Raw genomic sequence first — 15,042 nt, forward strand, 5'->3', positions numbered from 1 at the left:
GGTTCTATAAAAGAGGGAAAATCCTAAGAATAGCATTGAACAGAAATATAGAGACAATCTACAGAAAGAAAGACTTCAAAGGTAACACGATGTCAATAAAAACGTATCTATCAATAATCACTCTCAATGTGAATGGCCTAAATGTGCCCATAAAATGACACAGGGTTGCAGATTGGATAAAACGACAGGACCCATCCATATGTTGTCTACAAGAGACCCATTTTGAACCTAAAGATACACCCAGACTGAAAGTGAAGGGATGGAGAAGCATCTTTCATGCCAATGGGCCTCAAAAGAAAGCTGGGGTAGCGATTCTCATATCAGATAAATTAGATTTTAAACTAAAGACTGTAGTCAGAGATACAGAAGGACACTACATAATTCTTAAAGGGACTATGCACCAAGATGATATAACAATTGTAAATATCTATGCCAATATGGGAGCAGCCAATTACATAAGAAAACTGTTAATCAGATAAAGAGTCATATTGATTGAATACATTAATAGTAGGAGATCTTAACACACCTCTCTCAGAAATAGACAGATCATCCAAGCAGAAAATCAATAAAGAAACAAGAGCATTGAATGACACATTGGACCAGATGGACCTCATAGATATATACAGAACATTCCACCCTAAAACAACAGAATACTCATTCTTCTCAAGTGCACATGGAAACTTCTCAAGAATAGACCACATACTGGGTCACAAATCAGGACTCAACTGATACCAAAAGACTGAGCTTATTCCCTGCATATTCTCAGATCACAATGCTTTGAAACTGGAGCTCAATCACAAGGAAAAGCTCAGAAGGAACTCAAACACCTGGAAGCTAAAGACCACCTTGCCTAAGAATGCTTGGATCAACCAGGAGATCCAAGAAGAACTGAAACAATTCATGGAAACCAATGAGAATGAAGACACTTCGGTCCAAAACCTATGGGATACAGCAAAGGCGGTCCTAAGGGGGAAATACATAGCCATCCAAGACTCCCTCAAAAAAATGGAAAAATCCAGAACACAGCAGTTCTCTCTACACCTTAAAGAACTGGAGAATCAACAAATCAAACCAACTCCACACAGAAGAAGGGAAATCATCAAGATTAGAGTTGAGATCAATGAGGCATAAACCAGAGATACAGTAGAACGTGTCAATGAAACTAGAAGCTGGTTTTTTGAAAGAATCAATAAGATGGATAAATCATTGGCCACCCTAATCCAAAAGAAAAGAGAGAAAGCCCAAATTCATAAAATTATGAATGAAAAGGGAGAGATCACAACTAACACTAAGGAAGTAGAAACAATCATCAGAAATTATTATCAACGGTTATATGCCAATAAGCTAAGCAACCTAGATGAAATGGATGCATTCCTGGAAAACTATAAACTCCCAAAATTAAACCAGGAAGAAATCGACAACCTGAATAGACTGATATCTAGTAACGAGATTGAAGCAGTGATCAAAAAACTCCCAAAAAACAAGAGCCCAGGACCTGACGGATTCCCTGGGGAACTCTACCAAACTTTCAAAGAAGAAATAACACCTATTTCAAAAAATTGAAGCTGTTTCAAAAAATTGAAGCAGAAGGAAAACTTCCAGACTCTTTCTATGAAGCCAGCATTACCCTGATCCCCAAACCAGGCAAAGACCCTACCAAAAAGGAGAATTTCAAACCAATATCACTGATGAATATGGATGCTAAGATTCTCAACAAGATCCTAGCAAACAGGATCCAACAGCACATTAAAAAGATTATCCACCTTGACCAGGTGGGATTCATTCCTGGGCTACAAGGATGGTTCAACATTTGCAAATCAATCAATGTGATAGAACTAATCAATAAGAGAAGAGAGAAGAACCACATGGTCCTCTCAATTGATGCAGAAAAAGCATTTGAGAAGATCCAGTATCCGTTCCTGATTAAAACGCTTCAAAGTATAGGGATAGAGGGAACATTCCTGAATTTCATAAAATCTATCTGTGAAAAACGCACAGCAAATATCATCCTCAATGGAAAAAAACTTGCAGCCTTCCCATTGAGATCAGAAACACCACAAGGATGCCCACTCTCACCACTCTTGTTCAACATAGTATTAGAAGTCCTAGCAACAGCAATCAGACAACAAAGAGAAATAAAAGGTATCCAAATTGGCAATGAAGAAGTCAAACTCTCTCTCTTCGCAGATGACATGATTCTTTATATGGAAAAACCAAAAGACTCCACCCCCAAACGACTAGAACTCATACAGCAATTCAGCAACGTGGCAGGATACAAAGTCAATGTACTGAAATCAGTGGCTTTCTTATACACTAACAATGAAAACACAGAAAGGGAAATTAGAGAATCGATTCCATTTACTATAGAACCAAGAACCATAGGATACCTGGGAATCAACCTAACCAAAGAGGTAAAGGAACTATACTCGAGGAACTACAGAACACTCATGAAAGAAATTGAAGAAGACACAAATGGATGGAAGACCATTCCATGCTCCTAGATCGGAAGAATAAACATTGTTAAAATGTCTATACTGCCTAGAGCAATCTATACTTTTAATGCCATTCCTATCAAAATTCCACCAGTATTCTTCAAAGAGCTGGAGCAAATAATCCAAAAATTTGTATGGAACCAGAAGAGACCCCTAATTGCTAAGGAAATGTTGAAAAACAAAAATAAAACTGGAGGTATAACGTTACCTGATTTCAAGCTTTACTATAAAGCTGTGATCACCAAGACAGCATGGTACTGGCATAAAAACAGACACATAGACCAGTGGAACGGAGTAGAGAGTCCAGTTATGGACCCTCAACTCTATGGTCAGTTAATCTTCGACAAAACAGGAAAAAAATACAGTGGAAAAAAGACAGTCTCTTCGATAAATGGTGCTGGGAAAACTGGACAGATGTATGTAGAAGAATGAAACTCGACCATTCTCTTACACCGTACACAAAGATAAACTCAAAATGGATAAAAGACCTCAACGTGAGACAGGAATCCATCAGAATCCTAGAGGAGAACATAGGCAGTAATCTCTTTTATATCAACCACAGCAACTTCTTTCAAGATATGTCTCGAAAGGCAAAGGAAACAAAAGCGAAAATAAACTTTTGGGACTTCATCAAAATCAAAAGCTTCTGCACAGCAAAGGAAACAGTCAACAAAACAAAGAGGCAACCCACGGAATGGGAGAAGATATTTGCAAATGACAGTACAGACAAAAGATTGATATCCAGGATCTATAAAGAACTCCTCAAACTCAACACACACAAAACAGATAATCATATCAAAAAATCGGCAGAAGATATGAACAGACACTTCTCCATTGAAGACATACAAATGGCCTTCAGATACGTGAAAAGATGTTCATCATCACTAGCCATCAGGGAGATTCAAATTAAAACCACATTGAGATATCACCTTACACCAGTTAGAATGGCCAAAATTAGCAAGACAGGATACAACATGTGTTGGAGGGGATGTGGAGAAAGGGGAACCCTCTTACACTGTTGGTGGGAATGCTAGTTGGTGCAGCCTCTTTGGAGAACAGTGTGGAGATTCCTCAAGAAATTAAAAATAGAACTTCCCTATGACCCTGCAATTGCAGTACTGGCTATTTACCCCAAAGATACAGATGGAGTGAAAAGAAGGGCCATCTGTACCCCAATGTTTATAGCAACAATGGCCACGGTTGCCAAACTGTGGAAAGAACCAAGATGCCCTTCAACGGACGAATGGATAAGGAAGATGTGGTCCATATACAGTATGGAGAATTATGCCTCCATCAGAAAGGATGAATACCCAACTTTTGTAGCAACATGGACGGGACTGGAAGAAATTATGCTGAGTGAAATAAATCAAGCAGAGAGAGTCAATTATCATATGGTTTCACTTATTTGTGGAGCATAACAAATAGCATGGAGGACAAGGGGAGTTAGAGAGGAGAAGGGATTTGAGGGAAATTGGAAGGGGAGGTGAACCGTGAGAGACTATGGACTCAGAAAAACAATCTGAGGGTTTTGAAGGGGCGGGGGGGTGGGAGGTTGGGGGAACCAGGTGGTGGGTATTGGAGAGGGCATGGATTGCATGGAGCACTTGGTGTGCTGCAAAAACAAGGAATACTGTTATGCTGAAAATAAAAAAAAATTAAAATTAATAAAAAATAAAAAAAGATTTATATACTATCAGGACAAACACAAATACACAGAAACACTGGCAGAAGAAAAAGTTTGGAGAGTGGTTATAAATTCTCAGTGTGGGCGAGGAAGGTTATTTTGATTCTTCCTGGATGTATCTTGATATCTTTGTTAAAGGACTCAACTTTCCTAAGATAAAGGGGGATTAAAAACTGGTTTACCTACAGGGGTAGCATTGATTGAGGAAAGGGGATTACCTTGAAGTTTAACTCTATATAAATATTAGAGAATAAAAATTAAAAAAGAATAAACTAGACTAAACTAAACTAAAATTTTAAAAAAATAGAAAAGCAAAAGAAAAACGGGTGTATGTATCAAAAAGTTCAGGTTAGAAGGTAATTATGGAATTTGATGTACTGGATATCTCACTGTGATGGTAAATAGGTTAAAAAATTATCTATATATTTAAAAAATGAACTAGAATAGTGGGAACAAGTTAAAAATAAAAGTTGTATCTATGAAGTAGTGTGGTTGTTCTCTTGTCGTCTTTTTTTTTTTTTTCTTTTCTGCTTGGTTCTGGGGGAGGGGCCTGCCATGATGGTTTTCAGTCAATGATGTTCCCTGAGTTAAGTCCTCCAGCCCCCCTCAAGAGGGTGGGCTGTGAGGAAACTGGTTTTTCAGGCTTTTGTTCTCGGAGGTTTTTATGTTTGTTCATTTGTTCTCTCTTCTTGACAGCTTTTGATGGTGTTTGGAGGTTTAGAGGAAAGCAAACTGCACCCCAATCTCCCTCTCAGAAAGAAGCCTCAGTCTATTCCCCTCTGGGTCTCCAGAGCACATAAAGGTTCCCCTTGGCCGCTGTCAGAGCAGGTTCCTAGTCTTGGTCCCTGGAGACGCAGGATCTCCTGCTTGTAAAAACCACCGCAGCGGCGGCTCTCTGGGCACTCCAGACCGCCAGAGAGGTTCCAAGCAGTGATCGCACACTGAGATTTTCCTGCTGGCCCGGGCTGGGATTGCCTAGTCTTTCCAGGTCCGAGAGCACCAGGCTTGCGCACACCTCTCAGGGGAGGGTGTGGGGTGTCCGCGTCTCTGGCTCTGAGAGCACAGCGCAGTGTTCTGCCATCTGGCGAGGCTCCCAGCCCCTCATGGGAACCAGACCCCATACGTTCTCGGGCGCGCTGGCAGCTCAGGGACCAAGACCTGGTTTCTCCGCCACACTCTCTCCGGCTCAGTGCCAGGGGAGGCTGTCCTGGGTCCAGGGACTTAAGCCTCTGTCCCTAACTGCCCTGATTCCCACAATTTCCCCCCGCGATCCTCTCTTTTTGAGTGCTTTCAACCAGACTCCAAGTTAATGCTGGTCCCCAGTCGCAGGGCACTCTCGTATTGGGGTAGTACTTTCCAATCAGTCGCCTCTGGTGGCTCCCTCCCCCTTTTATCTTCTGATATCAGCCCGACGTTCCCACTCCGCTTTACCTGCCCACTGGTGTCTTCTGCCCCTGTAGAGATCCAGATGTGTATAATTCTGATCTCAGGCTGATTTCATGGGTGATCGGCGTTCTTTGATAGGTAATCAGCTCATTTTAGGGTACAGGTTGAAACAGCGCCTCCTCCTACTTCCCCACCATCTTGTCTCCTCCCTCCCTCTAGTTATTTTGGTGAGAGAAGTCTGAGGGGATGTGTAGCTGAATGTATCAACCATGATCCAGGCTAGCTATACCCTGGAATGCTTCTGAGAAATCAGGAGTCCCCACCAAAAAGAGAGAAAAAAGAGTAAGAAAAAAGAGAAAGAAAGAGATGGACAGGAGAAAAAAAAATAGGGTGGGGGAAGACCCAGGCTGAATGGACCCCAAAGGTAAGATTTCCAAATTATACAAACAAAAACAAACAAACAAAAAAGACCGACAAAAGTAAAGGACAAGAAAAAAAAAAAAAAAGAACCCAGGCAAACTGAACCCCAAGTATAAGATTTATATACTACCAGAACAAAAACAAATACCAGAAACACTGACAGAAGAAAAAGATGGGAGGGTGGGTATAACTTCTCAGTGTGGGCGAGGAAGGTATTTTGATTCTTCTTGGGTGTATCTTGATATCTTTGTTAAAGGACTCAACTTTCTTGAGATAAAGGGGGATTAAAACTGGTTTATATTTAGCGGGTATTGACTGGGGAAAGAGGATTACCTTGAAGATTATCTCTATATGAATATTTAAAAAATAGAAAACCAAAAGAAAAACACAGGTATATGTATCCAAAAAGTTCAAATTAAAAGGTTATTATGGAAATTTGTTGTACTGACCCTCTCATTGTTATGGTAAATAGGTTTAAAAATATGAAAAAATTAAAAAGAACAAGAATAGTGGGAACGAATTAAAAATAAAAGTTCTATCTAGAAGTATGTAGGTTTTAGGGCAAAACTGGGAGCTTAATATCTTCTTTTCCCCTGATATTGGGGTTTTACAGTTATATGAGGACCATGTGTTTGTTGTCCTCTTGTTTTTGGCTGGTTTTCTGGGGGAAGGGCCTGTTGCGTGGTTTTTCAGGCAGTCTTGCTAGAGTTGAGTCCTCCTGTCCCCTATCAAGGGGTTGGGCTGTGAGGAAACCAGTTTTTCAAGCTTTTGTTCTCTGGAGGTTGGTTGTTTGTTTGTTTTCCTTCCTTTGGTGGATTTTGGCAGTTCTTCAGAGTTTTAGAGGAAAGCAAACTGCACCCAGTCCTCCACCTCAAAGAGAAGCCTCAGTCTGTTCCCTTTTGGGTGGTCCAGAGCGCATAGACTCCCCTCTGCCACCTCTCACTGGCAGAGCACATCCCCAGCCACAGTCTCAGGGGTTGCAGAAGCTCCGGCTTGTCTCTGCACCCCAATATTGGTTCAGGGACCTCGCTTCCAGCAGCTGCTTTTGCCGCAGCTGTCTGGCCAGGTCCAGACCACCAGAGAGATGCCAAACACAGATAGCGTGATGGTATTTTCACGTTGGCCTGGGTTGGGAGTGTTCAGACTCTCACCAGTCCTAGAGAGCACCAGCTAGCGCCCTCACGGACCTCTCTAAAAGGAGGACACGGAGCGCAACTCAGACCCTGGTCACCCAGTGCATGTGCAGAGTGTAAAAGACTGTGGTCCTAGAGAGCACCAGCTGGCATTCACACCAGATTCTCTCATGCATGCCACTACCCAGATCTCTCACACATGCCAGTGGTTCAGGGACCATGGCCTGGATACTTCCCTACACTCTCTCTGGCACGGAACTGGTGATGGTCATCCTGGGTCTGTGGGTTTAAGCCCATGACCCTAACTGCCTGATTCCACCAATTTCCCCTTAAGATATTTTGTTCTTTTTGAGTGCTTTTAACCAGACTCCAAGTTAATGCTGGTCCCCAATCATAGGGCACTCTTGTATCGGGGTATTACTTTCCAATGGGTCACTTCTGGTGGCACCCTCTCCCTTTTGTTTATCTTCCAATATCGGTCCGATATTCCCACTCCACTTGACCTGTCCACTGGCATCTTCTCCCCCCGTACAGATCCAGAAGTGTATAATCCTACATCTCAGGCTTATTTCATGGGTGTTCAGAGTGTTCTGGTAGATAATCAGCTCACTTTAGGGGACCAGTTGAAACAGCATCTCCTATTGTCCGCCATCTTGCCCCCCTCCCCAGCAATCTATACTTTCAATGCCATCCTGACCAAAATGCCTGGGGGCATCATGTTGCCTGATTTCAAGCTTTACTACAAAGCTGTGATCACCAAGACAGCATGGTACTGGCACAAAAAAAGACAGATAGACCAGTGAAACAGAGTAGAGAGCCCAGATATGGACCTGCAATTCTATAGTCAAGTAATCTTTGACAAAGCAGGAAAAAAATACCCAGTGGTTAAAAGACAGTCTCTTCAATAAATGGTGCTGGGAAAACTGGGTAGCTATGTGTAGAAGAATGAAACTCGATCATTCCCTCACACCATACACAAAGATAAGCTCAAAGTAGATGAAAGACCTCAGTGTGAGGCTGGAATTTATCAAAATCCTAGATGAGAACATAGGCAGTAACTTCTTTGACATCAGCCACCTCAACTTCTTTCAAGACAGATCTCCAAAGACAAAGGAAACAAAAGCGAAAATGAACTTTTGGGACTTCATCAAGATCAAAATCTTCTGCACAGCAAAGGAAACAGTCAACAAACAAAGAGGCAACCCATGGAATGAGAGAAGATATTCGCAAATGATACTACAGACAAAGGGCTGATATCCGAGGTGTATAAAGAACTCCTCAAACTCAACACTCAAAAAACTGATAATCATGTCAAAAAATGGGCAGAAGACATGAACAGACACTTCTCCAAAGAAGACACAATGTCTTTTCAAATCCTTCATTTATCCCAGCCTCACACTCAGCTTGGAGGGAGTGAAGAGATGACTGACGTTTGGAGTGGTTAGGGTGGCAGGTAAGTGAGAGACACTGCCAGTCTAGAATGCCCTCTTACCTACTCGGAAGTTCCAGAGAATCATCTTTCCCCCAGTTGTACAAAGTGGTTCCTGCCCCAACAACCCAAGGCCAGAGGAATCAGCTTGGGCAGGCTCAAGTCTTAAAGGAAGCTTCCCTTGCTCTGGGCTGAGCTTTTTTTCTAACCCCCTACTCCCCAACCCTTCACACCACCCCACAGACCCCTTTACTTACCCACCACCCCCTCCATGTCTTCACTCTTCCCGCCCACTGGGATTCTCCTCCAGCTGGCCCTGGCCCCACCAACACTCCCTCCATCCCCCACCTCTGTTGCAGACTACTCTGTCCCCTCACTGACCTCAGGCTGCAGTCCCCACTTCACTTCCACTTCCAACATGCCCCTGCCTGCACAGTACTTGGTCCTCCTTTCCCTTGCCCATGAATGTGGCCTCTCCTCCCCCAACCCCAGCATTTCTATCCCATGTCGCCCCCTCCCCTGTTATCCCTACCCTCCATTAACCAGAGTGCAAGGGGGTGGCACCAATGGGCCCATTACAGACCTTGGCTGACCTCAGGTTGGGTTGCTGGAGTGTACCCCCACCCCCACTGGGAAGGAAGTATCTGGCTGCAGGGTTTCACCCAGCAGTTCAAGGAAGCCAAGAAGGGTCTTCATCCTTGTGGTTCTGAAGCTTGGTTCCTCTTGCTGGGCCTGAGAAAAAGGGGTCGGCAGTGGAACTAGGACCCAATACAGTTGTTACTCCAAAAATTAATTTCAAATGGACCTAACTCGAAGAAATAGGCACTATCATGGGAGAATGTACACTTTGAAGAGGGGGAAGTCTCAAATTTGACTTTAAAACTGAAATATCCAAACATTAAAAATTTTAAAAGTATAAACTGGGGAATATTTGCAACACATATGGCAGGTAATTTCTATAAAACAGAATCCAAACAAACCAATTCTTTTTTTAAAAATTATTATTAACATATAATGTATTATTTGTTTCAGGGGCCCCATCTGTGATTCATCAGTCTTACACAACACACAGAACTCACCACAACACCCACCCTGCCCAATGTCCACCACCTAGCTACCCATCCCCCATCCTACCATCCAGCAACCCTCAGTTTGTTTCCTAAGATTAAGAGTCTCTTATGGTTTGTCTCCCTCTCTGCTTTTGTATTGTTGCATTTTCCCCTCTCTTCCCCTATGGTCTTTTTTCTTGTTCCTTAAATTCCACATATCAGGGACGCCTGGGTGGCTCAGTTGGTTAAGCAGCTGCCTTCGGCTCAGGTCATGATCCCAGCGTCCTGGGATGGAGTCCCACATCGGGTTCCTTGCTCGGCGGGGAGCCTGCTTCTCCCTCTGCCTCTGCCTGCCATTCTGTCTGCCTGTGCTCGCTCTCTCTCACTTTCTCTCTGACAAATAAATAAAAAAATCTTTAAAAAAAAAATTCCACATATCTATGGATGATGTGATAATTGTTCTTCTCTGATTGACTTCGCTTAGCATTAAACCCTCTAATTCTATCCATGTCCTGGTAAATGGCAAAATTTCATTTTTTATGGTTGTGTAATATATATACATTATATGCATACATATATACATATATGTGTGTGTACGTGTGTGTGTGTGTGTGTGTAATATTCATATCTTCTTTACCCATTCATCGGTCAATGGACATCTGAGTTCTTTCCATAGTTTGACTATTATGGACATTGCTGCTTTAAACATTGGGATGCATGTGCCCCTTCAGATCACTACATTTGTATCTTTGGGGTAAATACCCAGTAGTGCAATTGGTGGGTTGTAGAGTGGCTCTATTTTCAATGTTTTGAGGAACCTCCATACAGTTTTCCAAATTGGCTGTACCAGCTTGCATTCCTACCAATAGTGTAAGAGGGTTCCCCTTTCTCCACATCCTCTCCAACATTTGTTGCTTCCTGTTTTGTTAACTTTTGCCATTCTGACATAAGGTGGTATCTCATTGTGGTTTTTTATTCATATTTCCCTGATGCTGAGTGACGTTGAGCACTTTTTCATATGTCTGTTGGCCATTTGGATGTCTTCTTTGGAGAAATGTCTGTTCATGTCTTTTGTCCATTTCTTGACTGGGTTATTTGTTCTTTGGGCGTTGAGTTTGAAAGTTATTTATAGATATTGGACACTAGCCCTTTATCTGTCATTTGCAAATATCTTCTCTCATTCTGTTGGTTGTCTTTTAGTTTTGATGACTGTTTCCTTTGTTGTACAGAAGCTTTTTATCTTGACGAAGTCCCAAAAGTTCATTTTGTCTGTTTCTCTTGCCTTTGGAGATGTGCTTAGCAAGAGACTGAATGGCCAAGATCAAAGAGGTTGGTGCCTGTGTTCTCTTCAAGGATTTTGATGACTGTCTCACACTGAGATTTTTCATCCATTTTGAGTCTACTTTTGTGTATGGTATAAGAAAATGGTCCAGTTTCACTCTGCATTTGGCTGTCCAATTTTCCCAACACCATTTGTTGAAGAGACTGTCTTTTTTCTCCATTGGATATTCTTTCTTGATTTGTCAAAGACTGGTTAATCATTGAGTTGAGAGCACTCTTCTCAGTTCTCTATTCTGTTGCATTGATCTATGTGTCTATTTTTGTGTCAGTATCATACTGTCTTGATTGCAACTTTGTAATAGAGTTTGAAGTCCAGAATTGTGATGCCACCATATTTGGCTTTCTTTTTCTCAACATTCCTTTGGCTATCTGGGGTCTTTTCTGGTTCCATACAAATTTTAGAATTATTTGTTCCAGTTCTGTGAAAAAAGTTGATGGTATTTTCATAGGGATTACATTGAATGTGCAGATTGCTTTAGGTAGCATAGACACTTTAACAATATTTATTCTTCCAATCCATGAGCATGGAACATTTTTCCATTTCTCTGTGTCTTTTCCAATTCCTTTCATGACTATTCTATAGTTTTCTGAGTACAGATCTTTTGCTCTTTGGTTAGATTTATCCCTAGGCATCTTATGATTTTGGATGCAATCATAAATGGGATTAATTCTTTAATTTCTCTTTCTCCTGTCTCATTGTTGGTGTAGAGAAATGCAACTGATTTCTGTGCATTGATTTTATATCCTGCCATTTTGCTGAATTCCTGTATGAATTCCAACAATTTTGGGGTAGAGTCTTTTGGTTTTTCCACATAAATAATCATATTATCTGCAAAGAGTGAGAGTTTTACTACTTCTTTGGTGATCTGGATGTCTTTTTCTTTCTTTTTGTTGTGTGATGCTGAGGCTAGAACTTCTAGTACTATGTTGAACAGCAGGGATGAGTGGACATCCCTGCTGTGTTCCTGACCTTAGGGGAAATGCTCTGTTTTTCTCCATTGAGAATGATACTCACTGTGGGTTTTTCATAGATGGCTTTTATGATACTGAGGTATGTATATCTCTACACTGTGAAGTTTTAATCAAGAAAGGATGCTGTAGCCACTTTGGAGAACAGTGTGGAGATTCCTCAAGAAATTAAAATTAGAGCTTCCCTATGACCCTGCCATTGTACTACTGGGTATTTGCCCCAAAGATACAGATGGAGTGAAAAGAAGGGCCATCTGTACCCCAATGTTTATAGCAGCAATGGCCACGGTCGCCAAACTGTGGAAAGAACCAAGATGCCCTTCAACAGAAGAATGGATAAGGAAGATGTGGTCCATACACACTATGGAGTATTATACCTCCATCAGAAAGGATGAATACCCAACTTTTGTAGCAACATGGACGGGACTGGAAGAGATTATGCTGAGTGAAATAAGTCAAGCAGAGAGAGTCAATTATCATATGGTTTCACTTATTTGTGGAGCATAACAAATAGCATGGGGGACAAGGGGAGTTAGAGAGAAGGGAGTTGAGGGAAATTGAAAGGGGAGGTGAACCATGAGAGACTATGGACTCTGAAAAACAATCTGAGGGTTTTGAAGGGGTGGGGGGTGGGAGGTTGGGGGAACCAGGTGGTGGGTATTGGAGAGGGCACGGATTGCATGAAGCACTGGGTGTGGTGCAAAAACAATGAATACTGTTACACTGAAAATAAATTTAAATTTTTTTTAAAAAAAAAGGATGCTGTACTCATACAAACCAATTCTTACAAGGATCAACAACTCAACAAAAAACTTCTAAAGAGCATGAACAAGCAAATGACAGAAAAAAGAAACACAAGACTGTAAACACCTGACACGATATTCAGTTTCACTCATAACTGAACACAAAATAAAATATGAGAGAAGTTTTTACTTGTCAGACCAGAAAACAATAGTTTTAGAGAAGACTCATGGAAATGGGAATTTTTACACACATACTGGGAAATGCATTTGCAACTGCAATCAAAATACCAGAAATAATTACCTTTTATCAACTTACCCTGCAAAGTCACACACACAAGATGGTGTGCCAGACTATTCAGCATGGCATTGTTTGTAAAACAAAAAATAGAAAAGAACCTATGTGCTCTACCAACAGGATACGCTACCTGAATCGTGGTACATCCATACAATTCACTATCACATAGCAAAGAAAAAAGAATGACGTAGATCTTATAGACTAATATAGAACCATCTCCAAGACACACAAATTAAAAACAAAACAAATCAAGGTGTAGACAGTCCATATCCTAAGCTCCAGTTTATGAGTGTGTTTAAAGGGAGATACATAAGACTGTAAATGCAAGGACTCTCTCTGGAAGATCAAGAAATTTCCAACAGTAATTTCCAGAGTATTCCTAACCTGGAGTGCTCTAGGCTAGAAGAAGACTTACTCTCTGTTGTTTCCTTTTGCAAATTTTGATGAGAAGGGTCTTTGGAGGGACATTGAGAAAGTAGCCTGGAAGAAAGGGGCAAAGGCTTTGACCCAGAGTTATTCTAACATTGACTGTGAACAACACTCTTGAAAGTAGGGATTATAAAAGAACTTCCCTCCTCAGGTGAGGACTAAATCAGATAAAGAATATTTGGCATTTAGCCTCCCACACAGAAATCCCTCAATAATGGGGTGGTTACAACCTTGCTACTAGGACTTTAGTTGCTTCTCCCAAACCCCTGCCCTACAGGGGCAACTTACCCCTTGCAGGGTAAGTTGATAAAGAGTACTTCTTTTTGGTATTTTGATTGAAATTGCAAATGCATTTCCCACTGTGAACAAAGGGTGGCCCCAGAGAGTCACAAGGAAGCCAGGGCTTCTCAGGTCTGGGCCAGGAATGATGGGTCACAAGTCATGTTTCACCAGAGTGTGGAGGCTGATTTCCAGTTTGGGGATTTGCTGCTTGATCTTTCATGCCTCTAAGGCCTGCTCATTCCATCTGTGCCTTTTATTATGGCCCCAACACCGCCTGAGTCAGAATCTCCCTTGTAGTCTGACAAAAGCTATCTGTATGGTCTCCAGGATTCTTTTCTCCCCTCACCAGCCTAGCCTCCACACTCCAGCCACAGCTATATGTCACAATCAGTGTGGTTATACATATTCCCTGACTGAACTCTGTCCACCATTAGGTCCTTGGTAACAGTCTCTTTATTCCCCAGTTCCTTATTCTGCAGCTCTCAACTATCAAACTCCCCCAAATTTTCTCATCATTCTGTATGACTATGGATCTTTTTTATTTTTTATTTTTTTTAATCAGCTTTCCTCCTCCTGATCATAAAAGTAATTGAGGTATATTGTAGAAAATACAGATGGGGCACCTAGGTGGCTCAGTGGGTTAAAGCCTCTGCCTTCGGCTCAGGTCATGATCCCGGGGTCCTAGGATGGAGCCTCGCATCGGGCTCTCTGCTCGGCGGGAAGCCTGCTTCCTCCTCTCTCTCTCTCTGCCTGTCTCTCTGCCTACTTGTGATCTCTGTCAAATAAATAAATAAATAAATCTTTAAAAAAAAAAAAAAAAAGAAAATACAAAGCAGCAAAATTTAATCATTAACCATGCCATGTATTGCTGTCTTTAGTCTTTTCTATGCATGCATATTTAAGAAAACTGGGCTATCTGAACCAACCATTTAATTTTGTACTTAGCATTGTCCATTTAATATTGGGAATATTTTATATTACTAAATATCCTTTAAATTATGATTTTAGTGGTTGCATAATATTCAAGCATATCATAATTTAATCATTCTCCTATCACTAATCACTTGGGTTGCTTTCTTCTTTTCTTCTTCTTCTTCTTCTTTTTGTAAAACAGTAACACTGGCAAAATATTCATTTTTAGGATAGCTAGGTGGTAGTACTATATCCAAGCATATCAACATTTTTTTAAATGTTTTAACTTCCCCTAAAATGATAATGAATTATAATGACTTAAAATGTATAAATAATAATGTGATGTGGAGAACGAATCTCTATAGGATGGAAAAATGCCCTGACATACCCTGCCAAATCCCAAAGCAACTTGGCATTTGGAAACCCCAGGTATATTAAGGGTGGGAGGGACAAGTGAGGCTAAAAATAACTGCATTAA

This window comes from Lutra lutra, chromosome 1 (assembly GCF_902655055.1).
Source record: "Lutra lutra chromosome 1, mLutLut1.2, whole genome shotgun sequence".
Classification (NCBI taxonomy): Eukaryota; Metazoa; Chordata; class Mammalia; order Carnivora; family Mustelidae; genus Lutra; species Lutra lutra.